This window comes from Trichosurus vulpecula, chromosome 8 (assembly GCF_011100635.1).
Source record: "Trichosurus vulpecula isolate mTriVul1 chromosome 8, mTriVul1.pri, whole genome shotgun sequence".
Classification (NCBI taxonomy): domain Eukaryota; kingdom Metazoa; phylum Chordata; class Mammalia; order Diprotodontia; family Phalangeridae; genus Trichosurus; species Trichosurus vulpecula.
In genome coordinates, this window is record NC_050580.1 from 143,172,529 (window position 1) to 143,181,009 (window position 8,481).

At 39.7% G+C, this 8,481-nt stretch overlaps 1 pseudogene; it reads left to right on the top strand.

Moving 5' to 3' along the window:
• Window positions 1-7,905: 7,905 nt before the first annotated feature.
• On the top strand, window positions 7,906-8,257 carry LOC118827905 (annotated as a pseudogene).
• Window positions 8,258-8,481: the final 224 nt, after the last annotated feature.

Sequence of the window (8,481 nt, forward strand, 5' to 3'; positions counted from 1 at the left end):
CCAGGAGAAATATCAACAATCTCAGATATGCCAATAATACCACGTTGATGGAAGAAGATGAAGAGGAATTGACAAGCCTCTTAATGAGGGTGAAAAAGGAGAGTGTAAAAGGTGGTTTGAATCTTAACATCAAAAAAACTAAGATCTTGGCAACTGGTCCTATCACTTCCCGGCAAATAGAGGGAAAAGAAGTGGAAGTAGTGTCAGATTTTATATTCTTGGGATCAAAGACCACTGCAGATGGCAACTGCAGTTACGAAATTAAAAGATAATTGCTCCTTGGAAGGAAAGCTATGGAAAATCTGGGCAGCTTACTAAAAAGCAGAGACATCACCTTGCTGACAAAGATCTCTATAGTCAAAGTTATGATTTTTCCAGCAGCAATGTATGGCTGCAAAAGAGCATAAGGAAAGCTGAGCATTGCAGAATTAACACTTTGAAATTGTGTGCTAGAGAAAACTTTAGACGGTCCCTTGAACAGCCAGGAGGTCAAATCAACCAGTACTTAAAGAAATAAATTCAGGCTATTCACTGAAAGGTCAAATACTGAAGTTGAAGCTTAAATACCTTAACCACATAATGAGAAAATGGGACTCACTGGAAAAGAACCTGGTGTTGAGAAAGCTTGAAGGCAAAAGGTCAGCAGAGGATGAGATGGACAGATAGCGTCACAGAAACAATGAACATGAACTTGGACAGACTTTGAGAGATAATGGAGGATAGGAGGGCCTGGTGCGCCATGGTTCATGGGGTCACAAAGAATAAGACACATCTGAACAAAAACAAACCAACCAAAAAATCTCATTTGATCCTCACAAGCCTAGGAGGTAGACGCTATTATTATCCTCATTTTACAATTGAAGAATCTGAGGCAAACAGATTGAGTGACTTGTCTAGAGTCAAACAGATCAGTGTCTGAGGCCACATTTGTACTCCAGTCTTTCCGATTCCAGGGCTAGTGCTTTATCCACTGTGCCACTATCTGCCTCATTGTCTCATGATATGACCTATTATATTGAGGCCATATATCCTTTCGGAGTTTATCTTAGTATATGGTAGGAGATATTGGTCTAAACTGAATTTTTATCAGACTACTGACCCATTTTCCTAGAAGTTTTTGCCAAAGAATGACTAAAGTGTCAAAGAGTCCTTCTATACGTGCATTCTTGAATCCATTTTCCCCCTATTTCCTCCAGGATCTCTCCCAATTAATCATCCCTTCTTTCTCTTTTATCTTTATCTCTACCCTTCGTCTGACTCTTCCCTTCCAATCCATGCCTGTGAAGCTTCTCTCTTCTACAGTGCTACCATCTCACTTCTCCTCCCTTTTATATCTGCACTTATTGCTCCCATTTAGATTATAGATCATCATCTTAGAGTTGAAAGAGATATTAAAGAGCATCTAGTGCCCTCCATCCTTTTACAGATAAAGAGAGCATGAAGCAGTGAAAGGAATGTTGAATTTGGAAGTCCTGAGACTGGAGTTTGAATTCTAGCTCTGCAACTTAGTACCTGTGTGACTCCAGGCAAGTCACTTAACCTCAATCCGTCTCTATGGGATGAAGCTTCTTCATATAAAATGAGAAGGTTGGACTGGATGTCTTCTGCAGTTCCTTCTAGCAGGGGTTCTTACCCTTTGTCTTGTCATGGACTCCTTTGTCAATCTAATGAAACCTATGGACCGCTTCTCAGGGGAAAATGTTTCTAAATGACTAAGATAAAATATAGAAGATTACCGAGGAAACTAGTTATGTTGAAATATAGTTACAAAAATATTTTTGAAAACAAGTTCATAAAATGCTATCCACATCCAGAAAAAGAAGTATATAGTCTAAATGCAGATTGAACCATACTATTTTCTCTTTTTTGGTTGTTTTTTGTTTTTTTTTTCTCACTGTTTTTCCCTTTTGTTCTGATTCTTCTTTGACAATATGACTAATGTAGAAATATGTTGAAAATGATTGTACATGTATAACCTATATCAGATGGCTTGCTGTCTTATGGAGGTGGGAGGGGAAATTTTTGGAACTCAAAATCTTATAAAAATGAATGTTTAAAACTATCTTTACTTGTAATTGGAAAAAATAAAATACTATTAAGTGGGAAAAAATTTGAAAAATAAAAACAAGTTTATAGACCCTGGTTAATAACCTCTGTGCTATGATTTCATGACCCTGTGGCTCCTACCCACAATTCAACCCTTTGTAATCTGCCTTCAATTTCCACTAATCTATTGCAACATCTCTCTAGAAGGTCACCATGGTCCTCTTAGTTGTCAAATCAAAAAAACCTTTGTTCAGTTCTAATTGTCCTTCACTTCCTAGTTGCATTTGATGCAATTAACCATTCTCTCTGTCCAGATACTTTGTACTTCCTTAGCTCCCATGACACTGAAACTCTTGGTTCTCCTCTTCCTTGACTCTGCCCTCGAGTTTCTTCTCTTCTCTTCTCTCTCTATACCCTTTCCATCAGCGATCTCACCCACTTCTGTGATTTCAGCTATCACCTCTACTGTAGACAATTCCCAAATCTACATTTCCAATCCTGACCTGTCTAAATTCAATTCAATGAATATTTGTTAAGTGTCTACTATAGCCCAAGCAGCAAAGATACCAACACAAAAAATAATAAAGTCTCTGCCCTCCAGAAGCTTACATTCTATTGGGGGAACCAACACGTACACAGATGGGTAAATGCAAAATATATACAAAACAAAGACTAAGTATTACTTAGGAATGGGGGAGACACTAAAAGTTGGGGGAATTAGAAAAGGCCTCTTCTAGGAGATGAACCTTGAGTCTGTCCTTGAAAGAGGCAAGGTATTCTAAGAGAAGGTGCTAAGGAGGAAGATTTATTCTCATTTCCCATCCTCTACTGGACATCTCCAGGAAGGTGCTCAACTTGTCTAAACCCAGAGGCCCAATCCCTCCCTAAGATCTAGTCACCTTCCTGACTCCCTGGCTCTATCAGCAATTCCATCCTCCCAGGCATTCATGCTTAGTACCTTGGAATTACCTTGGATTCCTCCTTGCTTCTGATCCCAACTATCCAAGAGACAAATTCTGTTGATGCAATCTCTAGAGCATTTCTATTTGTCTTCTTATCATCTCTACTGCCCCACCCTCATTTTATCCCTCATTACCTCTCACCTGTACTACTGGTTAAAAGGTTTTAACCAGTATACACTATATATAGCTTTCTTGTACAAAGTTATTTGGATGTCTTCCCCATCAGATTGTGAGATCCTCAAAGGCAGAGACTATCTTTTACCTTTCTTTGCATCCCAAGCGTTTAACACAAATAATATTTGTAAAGTGCTTAGCACTGTCTTGCATGTACCTGGCACATAGGCACTTAATAAATGTTTATTGACTACCAGTCTCTGCTCCTATTTGTCTCCCCTCCAATTAATTCACCCTCCACATAGATACCAGATTCATCTTACTAATATACAGGTTGGATCACATCATTTCATGGTCCAAAAACATTCAGTGGCTTCCTACTGTCTAATGAAAATTATTTAAAACTTCTTTCCATGACATTAAAAGCCTTTGACAGTCTGGTCCTAACCACCTTTTTTGGCTTAGATCATACTGCTTCTCATGTTCTCTCTCCCAGTCTAATTTAATTCAACTACTTATCTGTCCCTCAAATGTTCATTGCACTTGTCTAATCTATCACTTATTCATTCTGTTTTCTACACATAGAAGGAAAGAAATAAACATAATTAAGCATCATTATGTGCCCGGCACTATGCTAAACATTTTACAAATATTATTTATTTGATCCTCATAACAACCCTGAAAGGAAGGTGCTACTGTTATCCCCATTTTACAGTTGAGGAAAACAAGGCAGGCAGAAGTTAAGTGACTTGCCCAGGAGCACGTATCTATAAATGTCTAAGACCAGATTTGAACTCAAGTCTTCCTGATCATAGACCCAGTGTTCTATCCATAGTACCTTTCACCACACCAAATTTTTTTTTAAAGTATGTTGACATCCTATCAGTCCTTAAAGGCTCAGGTCTTTCACAAAGCCCCTCCCATGGTTCCCTGAACAATTATCAATCAATCGACAAGCATATATTTCTTAAGCGTTCATTTTATTCTAGGCAGTGAGGATACAAAAATGTCAAAGAACAGTTTCCGGCATCAAGGGGTTCACATCCTAATGGGGGAGAAAACGAGTAAACTGCCATGTACATACAAAATATATAAAGTGTAAATGGAAGGAAATTTAGAATAGGGCTGGACAAATAGATCTGGAAGTCATTTGTGTAGAGATGATAAAGGAATTCATGGAGCTGACAGGATGACTGAGTGAAATAGTATCACAGGAGAAGAAAAGAGAGCCCACGTATGAGGGTGCCAGGCAAGCTTGCTTAGAACATTGGGAATTAGGTTGGTGGTTTGTTCCTAGAGGGGTTGATGCTTGAATTCTTGGAGAGAAAATAGTTTGGTTGCCTGCATTGATGGCTCTTATTTATGTACCATCAGCCCTAATAAACATACATAAAGGTAAATCAGTTTTACACATGCATTATAGTAACAGTTAATTTACAGTTAGTATCAGTTAATTTACAGTTAGTATCAGCTAATTTACAGTTAGTATCAGCTAATTTACGGTTAGTAGGCATGATCTAGAGAAGGGTCCAGAAAAGGAGACTGAGAAGGAACAGTCAGACAGAAGAAGAAATATTCTCTCATCTGATCTCAAAGTGTTCCACATTTCTTACACGCCATTCTAATTTACGTTGTTATTATCTGTGTATATATCTTATTATCACAACTCTTGTAAACTCCTGAGTCGAGGGACCATGTCTTGCTTTGTGTTATATTTGCCAAGGGACATTGGGCATAGTACGATGCTTAATAAGTGCTTGTTGAATCAATCACGGTGTTATTTTATCTCTTTTATAGATGAGAAGGTTGTTGTTCTTGTTCAGTTGTGTCCAGCTGTTCATGACCTCATTTGGAGTTTTCTTGGTAAAGATACTAGTTTACCATTTCCTTCTCCAACTCATTTTACAGATGAAGAAACTGAGGCAAACAGGGTTAGTGACTTGCCCAGGGTCACAAAGTTAGTAAGTGTCTGGGGACAGATTTGAACTCAGGAAGATGAGTCGTCCTGACTCCGGACCTGGCACTCTATCCCCATGCCACCTAGCTGCCCTTAACCTTTGTCTATTCCAATTTGCTCATCTGTAAAATGGGGATAATAATAGAACTTACTTCCCAGAGTTATCATGACAGTAATAAGATAATATTTGTAAAGTACTTGGCATATTGTCTGGCAGATAGTAGGTTCTTAATAAATGCTTGTTATAATATTTATATATGTGTGTGTATACATATATGTATATATGCCTGTATGTGTGTATCTATAGGTATATATATGCGTATATGTGTGTGTATTGTATATAAAATATATACATATACATATATATACACATATATATACACACACACACACACACACATATATATATATATATACACACACATATACATATGCTCCATAGTTCCACCCTGCGATAATAAGCCCATTGAAAGATTCCCTAGATCGGTTACCGCCACATCTGTCCAAATTCTCCTACCCCCGCAGAAGCCCAGATTTGATTCTTTGTTGACAGTTGAGTCAGATTGACTCATCTTTGTTTCAGGATTGTGGCTTGACCTGTCTCTCTTCCTAGCTCTCAGTTTCAAAAACACATTCCTTTGAAACATTTGTAGCTTCATAATTGACAAAGCATTCTTCTATAGTACCATCAGAAAGACAAAAACTACTTGAAGAATCCATGCCAGTGCTTAGCTTGACATTTAAAGCCCTTCACTTACCTTCTTTCCACTCCAACCAAGTTGGTTTAGTCACCATACCCAGAAGACGTCTATTCATTTCAGACTCCAGGTCTTTGTTTTTCCTCCTCTCTTCCTCCTGGGCATGCCCTTCATCATCTTCTCCTATCTAAATCTTATTTACCTATGAAGGCACAGATTGATTCCCACTTCCTCTAAAGAGAGGTCTTCTCTGCCTAATGATCATGTGGGGAAAAAATAAACACAAATTTTTTTTGTTTGTTGGGACTTGTGATTTCATTACAGCATGGAATATAGTCTAGAAACTCCCTCTATCAATATAGATCAGAACTGCTTTTGCAATTTTTATTCTTTGACTTGCCTAGGAGCACTGAGAGTTGAGAGGTCAAAGGACACAGGACTTGTGACACAGATACTGTGAGTCATAAGTAAGACAAAACTCTATCAATATGTAACATAAACTACCCCAGTTCCCACTTCCTGAAGGCCTAATATGTTACATTTTGCTCCTTACCCCTACCGTTCTCTGGCACCCCTGGAGTACAAGAAAATTGACTGGGGTATTTAGGCTCTCTGCTATTGGTTCCAGTTCATAGTGTTCCCTTGATTATAGGGAGTGATCCCCTGAACCCTAGTTCCATTTAGCCAATATTTTGAAATCTATAATCTTAAGTATACAAATTTATTCCCCCTGAATAAGTGGAAGGCAAAATCTACCTCTTTCCCTGAACCACCTCAGTTTCTGGAAAGGAAGAGGGGATTAGATTCATAGTTTAGCTCAGCTCCTCTAGAGTTCCCAGTCCCTTGGGCTCAAGTCCTAGGCACCCTGGCTTCTCATGGCTTCCGTGCTGGGCTGGGTTAAAAGTACCCCACTGCCTGCAATCTTGGTTCCAAGATCACTCCATGAGTCCTGTGTAGATCACCTTGGGTACCTGAAACTTAGGAGGACAAACAACACAGAACAGAAATAAATACCTCCAGGCCCATTTCTTGGAATCTAGGTAAAAGAGATAGAGCAGGGAAAGGTTCCTACCCCGTCCACCAGTTCAGGTCAAGGCACCCGATGCTGCGGGTAAACTGGATCTTCACCTTCTGAACACAGCACATAAGAAGAGTCAAAAGCGAGCAACAGAAAGAGAATGACAGTCTCATTCTTGCCAGTTTTAAAGATACAGGCAGTCAATCAAAGGAGGTACCCCCACTCACATGTTAGGGAATGCAGAGGTCTCCATGTTAGGCAAACTGGGCATGCTCACAAAACCTCTCTAAGCCACCTCCTGGTTAGCTCAACTGGGCATGCCCACATATATCTATAGCCATGTATATTTGTATAAATACTACATTTGTGCATATATTATAGATGCATATATTGTATCTATGAAGCTCATATATATGTATATATGGCAATTCTGCATTGTTCTCCCTTAGCAACTAGTCATTAAATTTTAAAACTATTTTTAAGTGCTTACTATATATAAAAGTACTATGTTGGGCATAGGTCAAAGATACAGAGAAAATTAAAACATAGTACTTGCATTAATGGGCAGCTTGGCGGTACAGTGGATAGACCACTGGTCTTGGAGTCCTAAATTCAAATGTGACCCCAGATACTTACTAACTTTGTGACCCTGAGCACGTCATGTAACCCTGTTTGCCTCAGTTCTTCATCTGTAGAATGAGCTAGAGAAGGAAAAAGCAAACCGCTTTGCCAAGAAAACCCGAAGTGGGGCATGAAGAATCAGCCATGACTGGAATCAAACATGGCTGGTAATTGGTACAATTACAGATATGGACATTTTATTTGCTGAAAAAGGTGTTTTTTTTAAGGGACAATCATGTGAGGAAAAAAAAGTCAGATAAGAAAAACAGTTTGAGACAGTTCTAAGGACCTGAGAGAATACAATCAGATATATGTACTGAGCGTTCCTTTTTAAAAGCAATTCAGAGGTAAGAGTACTGAGTTTAAAATGCCTGCAGTGCATTGTGGTCAATCGGCTCATTTACATATGACTATTTTCAGTTTTGAAGTACATAGTCGAGAAACCATAAATCAAAAAACTGTAGTTTTTTTCGGTTCCTGGCTTTCAAGATGACCGAGAAGAGGAGGAACACTGGGCGCGCCAAGAAGGGCCACGGCTGCGTGCAGCCCACCCGCTGCACCAACTGCACCCACTGCGTGCCCAAGGACAAGGCCGTCAAGAAGTTCGTCATCCGCAACATCGTGGAAGCCACGGCTGTCAGGGACATCTCCGAGGCCAGCGTCTTCGAAAACTATGTGCTGCCCAAACTTTATGTGAAACTGCGTTACTGTGTGAGCTGCGGGATCCATAGCAAGGTAGTGAGGAATGGCTCCCGTGAGCCTCGGAAGGATGGGACGCCCCCCCCACCCCCGATTCAGACCTGCAGGTGCTGCCCCCAGGCCCCCTCCAAAGCCCATGTAAAGAGCTATTTGTCCATCAACATTCCAGAACCGATCAGGGGAAAATAAAATGGCTGGTCTATCTTTAAAAAAAAAAAAACTGTAGGCTGTGGAAAATTTATATGTTGTCTGTTAGTGCCGTAATTGATATAGAACTGTGAATTTGGGTTTTTCAATCTGAGTTGGAGAAGGGTCACTGCCCATGAGGAGATCCTGATTTGAGAGACTGAAGAGGCTGGGAACAGA